The sequence below is a fragment of the Schistocerca piceifrons genome, chromosome 1, assembly GCF_021461385.2.
Source record: "Schistocerca piceifrons isolate TAMUIC-IGC-003096 chromosome 1, iqSchPice1.1, whole genome shotgun sequence".
Lineage (NCBI taxonomy): Eukaryota > Metazoa > Arthropoda > Insecta > Orthoptera > Acrididae > Schistocerca > Schistocerca piceifrons.
The window spans coordinates 1,066,484,547-1,066,498,486 of record NC_060138.1 but is presented as its reverse complement, the minus strand read 5'-3'; the positions used below and the strand labels follow the sequence as shown (position 1 = coordinate 1,066,498,486).

At 48.0% G+C, this 13,940-nt stretch overlaps 1 protein-coding gene across 2 annotated transcripts in view; it reads right to left on the bottom strand.

The window, feature by feature from the left end:
* Positions 1-7,246, bottom strand: part of LOC124757160 — a 430,922-nt gene extending 423,676 nt beyond the window's left edge. Inside the window, exon 1 of one of the 2 annotated variants that reach the window (XM_047249064.1) lies at positions 7,170-7,246. The gene's annotated coding sequence lies outside the window, so the exon portion shown is untranslated. Of the gene's footprint in view, positions 1-773; positions 886-7,169 lie in introns of those variants that run through there. The other variant, XM_047249063.1, reaches the window with a different exon arrangement.
* Positions 7,247-13,940: the final 6,694 nt, after the last annotated feature.

The window sequence follows — 13,940 nt, the reverse complement described above, 5'->3', positions numbered from 1 at the left end:
GCGTAAAAGCGTGCTGTAGGTAGTTTCTTTAGAAGACCTGTTGGATTTTCTCAGTGTTCTGACAATAAACCGTTATCTTTGGTTTGCTTAACCCACAACTTTATCTATGTGATCGCTCCAACGTAATTTACTCGTAACTGTAATGCGTATGTATTTAGCTGAATTTAGAGCCTATGGATTTGTGTGATTTATCGTGTAACCGAAATTTCGCAGATTCCTTTTGGTACTCAGACGGTCGATAAGTAAAAATTATCAATATACCGTAATATTACACGCAACTGAGGAAGACAGGACTAAAAAAGTTGAAGATGTTATATCGATGACTTCACACTTATTATTTAGGGTCAATTGCCACTTTTCGCACCATACACATACCGTTTTGAAATTTGTTTTGATCATCTGATGACTTTATAAGGTGGTAAATCACAGCATCATCTGCAAACAAGCTATTGTTACAATCAGATTGTCTCCTAAATCGTTTTATGTAGATCAGGAACATCAGAGGACCTGTAACACCTCCTTGGGGAACGCCCGATATTATTTCTATTTTACTCGATGACATTCCGTCAGTAACTACGAACAACGACCTTTCTGACAAGAAATCACGAATCCAGTTGCACAAGTGAGACGGTAGTCCACAGGCACGTAATTTGATTAGAAGTCGCTTGAGGTAAGGTGTGAACATGTAAAGGCTGTTATTACGAAACAAGCGATGTGTCAAACAAAAGACGATGCACGGGCGGTCGTCTTTGGAGAGGCGGTGGCATACTTACGGATGACGAGCTGTCGCAGGAGTCTTGGGTGAATACAGGCACCACTAGTAAGCTGTGGCGAACGACACAGACAGACACACACGCGGTGCGCGCACCGTAGGCCGGCGGCCGGAGAACTGACGGAGCGCTCGGTGGGTCCCTGTTCTCCAGCAGCCGGCCAGACCGGCCGCAGCTGGCGCTGGAGGGGGAACTCACGCCACCCCGGCTGGCCAAGCCGAGGTATGCCACACTGCGCTCCAAAAGGCGGCCGTCGAGAGCTGCGCTACCCTCCAGCGGATCACAACACCGTGTCTCCTGGTCTGGGAATTAACCCCAGCAACTCAAGACCGTGTCAAGAGAATTAGGCTGGGGGAGCAACTTCGAACTCACTTGTCGAGGAAATGAAACACGGGCGAGCCTGCCGCTGTGGCCGACCGGTTCTAGGCGCTTTAGTCTGGAACCGCGCAACCACTACGGTCGCAGGTTCGAATCCTGCTTCGGGCATGGATGTGTCTGATGTCCTTAGGTTGGTTAGGTTTAAGTAGTTCTAAGTTCTGGGGGACTGATGACCTCAGATGTTAAGTCCCATAGTGATCAGAGCCATTTGAACCATTTTTGAAACACGGCCGAACACACACACACACACATACACACACACACACACACACACACACACACACACACACACGTACACACGCATGCTGAAGAGATCGAAAGAATGCCGCAAGATGCTCTCCTGACGCAACGTTCGTCAGAAAGGGAATGTTGAGTTCACTGTGATAACAGTGATTTGCCAGATGGTCAACTATAGTACACTGTAAGTAGACTGTTTAGGTTTCTATGTTGGTAACGTCACCTAGCGCTCTGTATGAAAATCACTGGCTGTGCAGTGTGCAGTCTGTGGCTGGTTGGCATTGTTGGAATATTCGCGATTGTAGTGTTGGGCAGCTGGATGTTAACAGCGCGTAGCGTTGCGCAGTTGGAGGCGAGCCGCCAGCAGTGGTAGATGTGAGGAGTGAGATGGCGGAGTTTTGAGAGCGGATGATCTGGACGTGTGTCTATCAGAGACAGTAAAATTGTAAGACTGGATGTCATGAACTGATATATATATATATATATATATATATATATATATATATATATATATATATATATATAATGACTTTTGAACACTATTAAGGTAAATACATTGTTTGTTCTCTATCAAAATCTTTCATTTGCTAAGTATGCCTATCAGTAGTTAGTGCCTTCAGTAGTTAGAATCTTTTATTTAGCTGGCAGTATTGGCGCTCGCTGTATTGCAGTAGTTCGAGTAACGAAGATTTTTGTGAGGTAAGTGATTCATGAAAGGTATAGGTTACTGTTAGTCAGGGCCATTCTTTTATAGAGATTATTGAAAAGCCAGCCGGTGTGGCCGAGCGGTTCTAGGCGCTTCAGTCTGGAACCGCGCGACCGCTACGGTCGCAGGTTCGAATGCTGCCTCGGGCATGGATGTGTCTGATGTCCTTAGGTTAGTTAGGTTTAAGTAGTTCTACGTTCTAGGGGACTGATGACCTAAGTGCTCAGTTCCATAGTGCTCAGAGCCATTTTTTGATTATTGAAAGTCAGATTGCGTTGCGCTAAAAATATTGTGTGTTAGTTTAGTGTTGATCAGAATAAGTAAAGAGAGAAATGTCTGAGTACGTTCAGTTCTGCTCAGCTGTTTGCAAATCAAATAATGTAAGAGGCCTATCAGCACAGTCATTCATAAATTTTTCTAAGGGGACGTCTCAACGCTTTTGCCGCGCGGTATTAGCCGAGCGGTCTAAGACGCTGCAGTCATGGACTGTGCGGCTGGTCCCGGCGGAGGTTCGAGTCCTCCTTCGGGCATGGGTGTCTGTGTTTGTCCTTAGGATAATTTAGGTTAAGTAGTGTGTAAGCTTAGGGACTGATGACTTTAGCAGTTAAGTCCCATAAGATTTCACAAACATTTGAACATTTTTTCAACACTTTTACACTGAGGTAACAGAAGCCGTGGGATGGCGATATGTATCTATACAGATGCCATCAGTATCGCGTACACAAGGTATAAAAGACCAGTGCATTGGCGGGGCTGTGATTTGCACTCATGTGATTCGTGGGAAAAGGTCTCCTACGTGCTTATGGCAGCACAATGGGAATTAGACTTACCCAAAATTCTAGTTGACGCATGGGACATTCCATTCCGGAAATAGTTGCGAAATTCAGAATATCGGGATCCACAGTCTCAAGAGTGTGCCGAGAATACCAGATTTCAGGCATTACCTCTCACCTCGGACACTTAACGAGCGAGAGTAGCGGCGCTTGCATAGAGTTGTCAACGCTAACTGACAAGCAACACAGCGTGAAATAAGCGCAGAAATCAATGTGCGACGTACGGCGAACATTTTCGTTAGGACAGTGCGGCGAAATTGGGCGTTAATCGGCTATGGCAGCAGATGACGGACGAGAACTGCCTTTGCCGAAAGCACGACATCGCCTGTAGCGCCTGGTTGGGCCTTTGACGATTGGATAACCGTGGCCCCGTCATATGAGTTGGTAAGAGCTAATGGTAGAGTCCGAGTGTGGCGCAGAAGCCACGAAACTATGGATGCAAGTTGTCAACAAGGCACTGTGCAAGTTGGTCATGGCTCCGAAATGGTGTGGGCTGTGTTTACATGGAATAGACTGGGCCCTCTGGTCCTTATGAACCGATCATTAACTGGAAATGCTTATGTTCGGCCACCTGCTGACCATTTGCAGCCTTTCATGGACTTCGTATTCCCTAACAACGATGGAACTTTGATGGACGATAGAGCACCATATCACCGTGCCACAATTGTCCGCGATTATCTGTACGTTGTGGACAATTCGAGGAAATGATTTGGTCAGCCAGATGGACTGACACGAATCCCATCGGCCATTTATGGGACATAATCGACAGGTCAGTTAGCGCACAAAATCCTGCACCGGGAACACGTTCGCGATTACGAACGGCTTTACAGGCAACATGGGCTCTTCCAACGACTTTTTGATTCCATGCCACGTCGAACTGATGCTCTACGCTGGGCAAAAGGAGGATCGATACGATATTAGGAGGTATCCCATGGCTTTTGCCACCTCGGTGTACTTCACCAGATACTGCACTAATATCACACGGCAAGGTGGCGTTTCCGTGGAGGATGCTGGGAGCGAAAGCCTAATTGGCTGCTGGTACAAGCTCCGTCTCCTCCTCCCAGGGCAGCCAGCTTACAGCTTGTAATAGGAAAGAACACGCGATGATTTTATGTATCACAGAACTGACACGAAAGTAGTTGGCTAGCCGCTTGAGGAACTAAGTACAGCCTATTCGCTCATTTTTCTGAGTAATAATAATAGTAACCACCACACATAACCGCACAGGAGTCAACACTGTTTTCACAATGGCCGCTTATTGCTACGTTGGACAATGCTGGCAACGAATGTAAACATTTCGTAGAATCCGAAATCAGCCGATGTTCACCGATCGAAAAAGAGTGATCTTCTAGTGTGCGATTTGTAGTCTGGTCAATCAGGCACAACACTAGGTCTTCAAGTTCAAGGATCCGGTGTCTGATGCCCAGTCTGTCCTAGGATTTATTCTATCCCTTCCCCCTGTCTCTGGCAATGCTTTGTTAACGCAAAAAAAAGACGAGTAGCAGCGTGACTCGTCCACATTACATTGTAGGTCCCCTGTAACCGGCAGTGTAAATCTGCTCCGAATCAGAGGAAGGCAAGAGTGTACCACCTAGCAAAGCACTGTGATATTCAAAGCAACCTTAGAGTGCAGGTGTCCTTATTGGAACTGTGTACTCTTTAAAGGCTTTCCAGAAGCCCGAGTTGATGATTTCATGTCCCGTCGACGATGATGTCATTAGAGACAGAACACTCACATTGCAGGAAACCTAACGTAGATAATCGGACGGGCACACGAACTGCCGACTTGCCGAATACGAGCCCAGTCTTCTTATCACCTCGCTCAATTAGTGTGGTGATATATTTCCTTCATTGCAGTAAAATATTTCCAAATAAGAAGGCCAAGACAGCTGGAAAAGTTCGGATTTCGACCTATAAGACAATGTTTATATGGCAAAGTTGTTGAAACAATTATCCTCACACTTATTACACTCCCTGTCTAATTTTGCAAATGTTTCACGGCATATGATATCAAGCGTTATGTTACTAGAGCCTATACTTAAAACATTTCACGAATGACACTACAAATAATTCCCATTTCCATTAAAAATATTTCGTTCAGTATCTTAGTGCATGAAATCGAGTTGGAGGTCATTCACCCCTTGACTCGCGAACATTTGCTAAAAACTTCGTATCGATGTCTGGAATCATTTATGATATGTCCACGTTGCGTGAGACGCTTGTATATAGAGGAATTTTATTTCCTCTTGCAGTGCGAAGAATACTAAAGATCAGATGGAGGAGCCAACGTTATGCATGTCTTAAGACAGAGGCTGTTACAAAAGCACGAAAATGATTCACTGAACTCGAAATCACAGTACAAAAACAGAAGTATTAATCCATTGTGAACATGTATCATAATTCAGAAGACGATTCAGAAAAATCTATGCGTATTTTTTGGCACTCTGGAGCTTTATCTATTACACAAAACCTGTCAATGAACTGCTTTGCATTCTGTCGCTATTCAGGTTTCTTTTCGTATTGAACTTCTAGATCAGATGTCAATGACTTTTGTACTTCATTCCCGATACAGACTGGGTTATTCCACTATACTAAATGCAATTACTCTTTTCCTTTTGTTTTTTTTGTTCACCAAGTATGATATGCCTGATGTTACACAGTTTTACTCAAGATAAAAATGTTTGTGAAGGCCTATGGTTAAAGTAGTTCGGGAAGACAACAGTTCGAGTGTTTCACATGTACGTTTTACGCAAGACTGCAGTTCTTTTTAATACATTGAGCTTCTCAGGTGACAGAAACAGACAACAAAAGCATGTTCAGCTGCACCAAATCACTGTGCAAATTTTGGTAAGCCAAAAAAATGAACCCCGCAACAATTAATGATACAACATTTAATAAATTCCTAACAGTGCATGTTGAAGCATTATTTATGATCTTCCTTGTATGTGATGTCCTTAAGTGGTTTAGAAGTATTTTGGAAACGAGACTTCACCAACTGAGCTATCTCGCAGGAGCCTAATTCAAATCACCATTCGGCTTCAGACATCTTGATATATTGTATATCTTAAGAGGTTTTCTTGAGTCAGTGCTGTCAGATTTCTTAATAGCTTCGCCCTTTCTTTCGTTCACTCTTACCTGACAACGTTGGAGCTCTCTGTTTCTAGTAACCTTGAGAGCTGTTCTCCAGTGCTGTTACTTCGTTTCGTTGACATTCGAGCTGTAACTTTTGGCACTGGAGACTCTGCCATGAACGGCTTGCAACGAAACTGATGCGTGTTTACAGGTGCCAAACGAGTCTGAGGAGGTTCTTCGGCTGGGACTTCGTGAATCGGTCTGGGCTTTTTTATTTGAGTTTGACGCGGCACTAGAGCACAATTTCTCCCTCCCCTCTTTCAGTTCGTTATCTCCTCCATTTCACCATCCTCACTTCTCAAAAAATACACACACACACACACACACAAAACTGACAAGACACACACGACTGACAAAAAGGTCTAATATTCGCTTTGGTAAGTAAAAATTGCATTCATCATTCAATACGAGATTTCTCTTGTCGGGAGAAAGTTCTCCACATGGACCAAAATTTAATGGATTGCTATGTCACTTTTACGAATAAATTCACCGTTAGAGTTAACTACATTGGATGTAATATTTCGCAGTAACAACAGTGATTGCATTAGTCAATGTAGCTGGAATTTCATTTCTGATGTCAACATATAGTTTATACTATCCCTAGATCTTCTTTAAGAAAAAAGATTTCCAGGAGGATGGTTCACTAGAGACTATAGACAAATCTTGTTAAATATCTGTCCAAAGATACTACTTCTCAGACACCTGATCACACGGATCGACAAAGAGGAAAGCGTAACCATCACATTTCGCAGCATCCACTGGAGGCAGAACTACAGTCTCTGCTCTGACAGAGCGCTGAACGGAATGCATATTCACTTTCCATAATCCACTTGTCAGATCCAATGCTGAGTTAAACGAGACTTGAAGAGATCCACAACAGCTTGTGCTTAGCTCGTGAAAAGGACGGTGTAGCTACCAAGAAGAATATTCGAGAAGCCTTCTGTAATAGCTCGGCGTTTCCATCACCACGTCACAGAACATATTTACAATCACTTGAGGTGAGCGGCCACGGCGACGAACGAGAGGACGCAGGAGCGGCGCGGCTGTGATCGTTAGGACAGCGTCGTGCTCGACAGCGGAGTGAGCCTGCGGCCAGGTGGCGGTCGTACTTACGGCGTCTGCGCGTTCTCGTCGGCGTGGCGGCGGCGTGCGTGCGGGCAGGTGACGTCTTGGTCCGCCGGAGGACGGAGGAGCACTGCGGCCGAGCCTCCGCCGCGCCGCCTCCGCCGCCGCCGCCGCCGCGCGCGCTCAGCGCCATCTGGCGTGGCGTCGCCGCGTGCACCGCCGGCCAGCTGCAGCGCGCGGCCCACGCGCCGCATCTCACCTGCACCTGCCCTGCTGCAGCCTCCTACTCGCACCTCAACACTCCCATTCCATCTTCAAACACACTCCCCCCGTCCTTCAACATTCTCTCTGATAACTCCGCGATTCACAAAGTTTTGGAGCTTCACATGCACTTGAAGCCTGACAACTACAAAGCAGCACCGTTTTTTTTTCTTTATTGTGATTTCATTCCCCTGCCCCATGTGGGCAGGGGAGGGCTGTCAGCGGCACAATCCGCCGCTCTTCAGCCGAGTGACATGACAACTAAAATAAGAATAAAATGTTACATACATAAGGCGATAAAAAAGGGGAACGTAAAACAGAGAAATGGGAGAAAATGGATGTAAAAATAGACTGACATGGAGACGTTCATGGGGGACAGTTAAAAAAGTCACCAGAAAGTTAAAAAGCACAGTTGGCGAATCTTAAAAGATAGAGAAGACACTGAATGGACATGCACAGGTTAAAAGTCGGCCACAGTATTAAAAACACTCTAGAACAACACACTTAAAACCCTCTTGGAGCACACATGACGAAGAATAAAACTGCCAGGTGGGACCTGCCGAGGGAAAGGTCAGAGAGGATGGAAAAGGAGGGGAGAGCAAGGGGCAGCAGGGGAAGCGGCAGGATGAAGAGAGGAGGGGCGTCAGCAGGTACAGGAAGAGGCAGGAGACACGTGGGGCGGGAGATGAAGAGGGAAGACAGGGCAGGAAGGAGTGCAGAGACACTGAAAGGGGGCACAAGAGAGGGAGGGGGAGTAGGAGGGGGAAGCCGCTCAGGAGGAGGGAGGGGGAAGAGAGGGAGCCCTGAGGAGGAGGCAGGAAGATGGGGTTAGAGTTGGTAGAAAGGGTAGATGTCAGGGCGAAAATCATCATCTGGGAGGGGGAGATGGTGGAAGTTGCGGTGGGAAAGGAGATGGAGGGTGTGGAGATGGAGAGAGGGTGGGACACAACGGTAAAGGCGAGGCAACTGGTGGGGGGGTGGAAAGGAAGGGAGACACCAGGGGGTGAGGGAGATCAAGGCGGCGGACAATATATAGTGTGCAGATGTGTTCAAGGAAAAGGAGAAGATGGGGGAAGGGGATGAGGTCGTAGAGGATGCGCGTGGGGGACGGAAGGCGGATGCGGAAGGCGAGGCGGAGCGCATGGCGTTCGAGGATTTAGAAGGCCTTATAGAACTGGGGAGGGGCGGATATCCAAGCTGCGCTGGCATAACAGAGGATTGGGTGGATCAAGGATTTGTAGATGTAAAGGATGGTGGAAGAATGCAGACCCCACGTCCAGCCGGACAGGAGTTTCAGGAGGCGAAGGCGATTGTGAGTTTTGTTTTGGATGGTAAGGAGATGGGAAGTGGAGGTGAGATGGCGGTCGAGTGTGAGGCCAAGGTATTTGAGGGTAGGAGTGAGGTGGACAGGACGGCCATAAATGGTGAGGTAGAAATCATGGAGGCGGAAAGAGCGGGTGGAAGCAGCACCGTTCACGCTAGCGCCCTATATAACAGCCGCATTTGGTTTTGCCTCCGAGTTTCTTAGTGTGTTCAATGGCGCCACTACGTTTGCTCGCCTTGTCTGTGCATGAGTAACAACACCAGCGGTTATCGGTAGCGCGTATTGTGGTGCCATCTTTGGAGCGGCCTCTAGTATTTACGGGTCGTTGTGTGTTGAGCGAGTTGAGGTGGGACGGAGCAGCAGTGAGGTCTGGAGAGCCAGTACTCGCCCGACCGCTGGCGACATGCATGCACTGTCCGACGGAAGGATGTGGTCGCGAGAGTGCACGGCCACGTCAAGGACCGGAGTCAGCGAGTTTTAGTTGAATGGACCGTGATATTCGAGTAGCGCAATTTTCAACTGTGTGCGTGTGTGCGTGCCCGCTTGTCGAAGTGCCCTCATAGCAATAAGTTGTCAGTCGACGATTTATACTGGTATTTTTCCCGTGCGTGACTTGAGTGGGGACGACCTTTGGTTGGTCGTTCGGTCGGTCGTCGCAGTAGACGACGTGCATTTGGTCTTCCGACCGCTTCTGCCTTCTCTATGTTTGTCCCGACTTACAATTCGTCCGTGTTGTTTCACAGTGACTGGTTTTAGTATTGTGAGTTGTTGGTGGGACTGTTTTCCCGTATTGGTGTGTATCTTGTGGTTTTGAATGAGCAGTTATTTTAATGCTGTCTGCGTACTGGATTTGGTGAGGAGGTGACGAACGGACATCAGATCGGTTGGGGGCGCAGCAGTGAGCAGGTCTGCGCAGCGCGGGGGCAAGCCGGGGCTGCTGGCGGCGTGCTGCCACTGGCGGATCGAGGAGGGGTAGCTGCGAGAGCGACGACTTCGTTGAGTGAAGAGTTAACTGCTAATGCAACCTCAACTATTCTGAGATCTCGCCTTTGTTTGGCGGGTTGTTGCTCCCAGGGCCACTGAACCTGGCAGCAATGAGTGAAGTGCTTCGAGGCAGTGAAATATTGCTGCCATCAATCTTTATTTGTTATTCATCATTGAATTTAGTATTATTATTGTAAGTGAAGTGGAAGCAGCGGTATTTTCTGCCTTGTGGCCACCAACACTCATGGAATGAGTTCCTGACCTTCATCAATCGTTCCACTTGTTCCTCAAAAGTATGGCAAGCCATCCAGAGGATTTCTGGTAAACACAGCCTTTTACCGACAGCTGAAGTGCTGAACCAGGGGTGCCTAAAAACAACACCTAGAAACATTGCTCAGACATTGGCCGAGCATTTTGCGCAAACTACTGCCAATGCAAGCCAGGATCCAGCGTTTCGTCGCTACCGTGTGACTGTCGAGAGGGAAACATTGGACTTTGGGCCGAACAGTTGTGAGGCCTACAACTCCCCTTTCTGCATGTGGGAGCTCGAATCGGCACTGACTGAAACTTCTGACACTGCTTCTGGTCACGACAACACCCAGTACTGCATGCTTCGACATCTACCAGCAGTGTCAAAGGAAATCCTCCCCGAATGTTTTATCACCAAGTTCCTGTCTTACCTGCCCATGAGTGGCAGCAGGAGAGCTTATCGATAAGAACACTGTCGTATTATCTTTGAAGCGACTGCTAGTATTTCCGGCTCATGGTGTGTTGGGAGCTCAGTCGGGCACGGAGCAGCAGTCGGGGATGGAGCAACGGTCGGGGACGAAGGAGCGTCGGGCACGGAGCCCCAGTGAGCTGCAGACAGCCAGTACTTGCCGACCGCTGGCGATACACGTGGACTGCCCGACTGAAGATGACTGGAGCGGGAACGACCGTTGGTTGGTCGTTCGGTCGGTCGTCTCATCGGCTGACGTGTATTTGATCTTTTGACCGTTTCTGGGTGTGGGGAGTTGATCGGTTGCGGCGGAGCAGCGAGGAAGTCTCTGTGGCGTGTGATCAGGCCGGGGCCGCTGGCGGCATGCACGCGCGGTCGGAATTGTGGCACTAGTTGTGAGAACTGCTAAGTTCGTCACCCACCGCACCTGCATACTGGAGTTGAGTAATCGGTGAACCTGTCATGAAAGGTGAACCGTTGTGACGTCTCTTCATTAACTGCTGGTTGTTGCATCCTGGGCTGTCCCCTCAAGCAGCAACACGATGGTGTGTTGGAGTCGGCAGAATTTCGCAGCCGTCTCCCTGTATGGTGTTTAACCTTTGAAATGATTATAATTTATTAGTGACGTGCACCAGCGGTATGTTCTACCTTGTGGCCGTTAATGTTCCAGTTACCCGCCCTGGTCGTAGCTTAGTTTTGTGGCAGTGTGTTTTCCTAGCCTTGTTGATGCTGTCCTGCAAGGCGTGTAGTTCGACAGCTTAGTGTTGCTCTCTTTTTCTCTTCGAGTGTTTATTCTGCCTTGACTGTGGTTATACGCCAATTATTAAGACATAACCCTGCTGAGATCCTCGTCTTCGCTGGTACCTTTGGTTGTCGTGCTGCTGGTAAGGTGGAAGGGAATTGATTAGGCGTTGGTTGGTTCGTCAGCCGTCCTTAGGTGGTACTGCAACCCGATGGTTTAGTGCTACACTTGGCTGACTGTATCACCTAAACTGTGGCTAGAGTTTCCTCCCCAGGCCGACCCTTGGAACGCATCTGAGCACCACTTTGATGTTCATGATTGTCATTTTATTTGGTGGCAGGTACTGTGCCAGGCCTTCAGCCGTGTATTAATATTGTCTGTTTTACGTTTAGTATATGGCCTTCAGCCAAACCTCCTACAACTTAAGATTAGGCCTTCAGCTGTGTTTCATTTAAACTTCTTGTTGGTCTGTATTTAGGCCCTCAGCCGCATTTGTTTCAGAATATGTGGCTTTAATATGCTTGTCTATAAGATTTCTCTTTAATTATTTTGAATTCTTGGAATGGCCTTCAGCCGTGTTCTGTAAGTATTTATCTTATGGTTGTCTTTAATATTCCTTAATATGGCCTTTAGCCGGAAGATATTGTAATTTTACTTAAGTAAGGCCTGCAGCCGTTACTCTAAATCCTGGTGTTTTAAAACCAATTATTCAAACTTATTCTGGTGAAGTTACTTGGGCCCTCAGCCGTGAATTGATCTTCGTTGTTTTAAGGAGAAAACTGTGCATTGGTTTGAGCAAAAAAGGTGTATGTGTTCTTGTATAACTAACAGTAATTGACCTTGGCCCTTTCCACAACCTGGTCCGCTCCGTCCTGCGAAACCAGATTTCAGACCTCACATGTCCCAGTAGTTATCAGAGTATCGCCTTGACGAGCTGTGTAGGAAAGACCCTCGAACGGATGGTTAGCCGTCGTGTGGTCTGGCTGTTAGAGATCGAGCAACTCCTTAGCCGCTCTGTGTGGATTCCGAAAATTTCGGTCCATGGTCGACAACCTGACCCTTCTAGAGGCGGCTATTCAGTAGGCTTTCCTCCGTCAGCATCACTGTATCGGCATGTTCTTTGATATCAGAAAGGCATGCGATTCTACTTGGAGACACTGTATTCTCGCACAACTGCATCAACTGCGAGGTGGCTTTCGTGGCCACCTGCCCATTTTCATTCGGTCTTTCCTGTCTCAGGGGTTTTTTCGGACCTGAGTTGGTGACACACTGTCTGATCGATCTGAGCAGGAGAATGGTGTCCTCCAGGGCAGTGTTTTAAATGTTACCCTCTTTTCCATAGCCATCAACAGTATAGTATCTACGGTAAGCAGTACAGTGTTCCTTATTTGTGGACGACTTTGCTGTTTTCTGTTCCTCCTCCAGTGTTGTAACGGTGAGCCGTCAGTTGCAACTGACACTGCAGCAGTTAGAGGAGAGGGCTGCAAAGAAGAGTTTTCAGTTTTCTGCCGATAAGTGTGTGTGTGTTCATTTTAATCGTTCTCGCTGTCCTTTAAATTTGTCTACCTTGCATATGGGGGACACTATCCTACAGTTTAGAGAGACAGTACGGTTTCTGAGCCTCATTTTTGACTCCAGATTGTCATGGTTGCCACACCTGCGAGACCTGAAAGCCAGAACCCTGAAGGCACTGAACATCTTCAAGTGCCTCAGTCACAGGTCTTGGGGAGCGGACAGGATGCGTCTCCTCCAATGTTATCGGGCTCTCGTGCGTTCGTGGCTGGACTACAAGTGCACAGTGTATGGGTTAGCGAGGCCTCTTATTTGCGGATCCTTGACGCAGTCCACCATGTGGGGATTCGACTGGCCACGGGTGCTTATCGGACCAGTCCCATACCCAGCCTCTGTGCTGAGAACGGAGAACTGCCACTTACCATCCGGCGGCAGCTCCTCCTGGTGCGCCAGGTGTGTAAGTTTCTTGCAGTTCCAACCTCACCCGCTCACCATATTGTTGCTCATCCGCCTCTGGACCGTCTTTTTTCCCACTGTTCCCGAGCCACGATGCCGTTTGGGATCCGTGTGCAACGTGTGCTGGAGTCCCTCAGTGTGGAGCCTGTACGGCCCCAAATCCAGAGTTTTAACCGCCTGCCACCCTGGTTACTTGAGAGGCCCAGAGTGATTTTAGATTTGGTGCGGTACAAGAGAGATTGCACTCCTGCCACCGTTTTTAATGCAATATATTCTGGCATTTTATCTGGGCACTACGACGGATGGGTCGAAACTGGAGGATTCCGTGGGTGCTCTGTTGCTTTTCCGGATCGTGTCCTCAAGGTCCGACTGCCTCAAGCGTTTACTGTCTTTGATGCAGAATTGTCTGCAATCTTGCGGCCACTAGAGCAGACGAGACGCTTTTCCCGTCCTAAATTTCTTGTCTATTCCGATTCACTAAGTGCCCTTCACTCACTGCAGCGTTTGTATCAGGCAGATAAAATAGTCCAGACCATTCAGGATGGTCTCCTCCAACTAAAACGACTGGGGAAGGAGGTGGCTTTCTGCTGGGTTCCAGGGCACGTCGGCATTGCTGGGAACGAAAGGGCAGTTCTCGCAGCCAAGGAGGCGTGTCTCGATCCGCAAGTATTTCAGTGTGGCATCCCCCTGCACGCACTCACCTCGCTGTTGAGCTCACGAGTGATGCGTCGGTTGGAGGACGAGTGGCTGGAAATGACTGGCAATAAGCTCCGTTTAGTTAAGCCCACAACCCCACAACGCGTGTGTGGTGTACTTTCTTCC